General features: G+C 47.2%; 1 protein-coding gene across 1 annotated transcript in view; it reads right to left on the bottom strand.

Annotated features, from left to right (window-relative positions):
* Nucleotides 1–742, bottom strand: part of DLX1 (distal-less homeobox 1) — a 59990-nt gene that overhangs the window by 57534 nt on the left and 1714 nt on the right. The window lies entirely within an intron of this gene.

Here is a 742-nt window from a genome sequence, read left to right as displayed (position 1 = left end):
GCCGGGGGACCGTGTGTGGTTTTGTTGAAAGTAAACTGTGCGTCCGAGCAGTGCACTCAGCAAGCCGGATTGTCCGTTTGTTTCTAGCACTCTCGTAGTGGTAATTTAAGTCAATAAATAAAACCCCTGTCTTCCCTTTTTAACAACAACAAAAAATATACAGATGGATAGTGAAAGGTACAGAAAACGTCGAGGGAAAGAAGCTCTGGAAATTGTACAGCTTCCTTCCCCCTTGCGATTGAAGAGACCGTCAGATCGGGGTAGTAAATAAATGACCTACATTTCAACAGACACAGACAGACAGACAGGACAGAGGAGAGGGCTTCCCCCCCCCCAACATCTTTTTCTGATTGTCCCACAACGGCCGGCGCTCGCTCTTCTCCCAGGCTGTTGTGCGGTGCTCAGGGCCGCTCCGTCAGCTGTCACCGGTGGGAACGGGCCCGCATCACATCTGTGCTCGCCTGCACCGAGCTACAGTGCAGCGTCCTAATGGCTGGATGGGCAAGAGACCTCCTGTTTGTTTGTTTGCTTGAGTTTCTTTTGAGTTTTTCCCCTCTCTCTCTCTTCCCCCCTCTTTTTTTTTTTCTTTTTTCCCCTTTTATTTTACTTAATTTCTTTTTTTTTTTTTTGTAATAATTTTAATTATTTTCGGGACCGATAGTGCTTGCGGTAGGGGAAAACGGGTTTATAATCACATCAGCTGCGGCTGCTGCATAGCTTTTTTGGTGGCCGAAAGGTTACC

Source organism: Aptenodytes forsteri, unplaced genomic scaffold, assembly GCF_000699145.1.
Source record: "Aptenodytes forsteri isolate BGI_AS27 unplaced genomic scaffold, ASM69914v1 Scaffold257, whole genome shotgun sequence".
NCBI lineage: Eukaryota > Metazoa > Chordata > Aves > Sphenisciformes > Spheniscidae > Aptenodytes > Aptenodytes forsteri.
The sequence above is the reverse complement of the archived record's forward strand: the minus strand, read 5'-3'. Positions and strand labels throughout refer to the sequence as shown.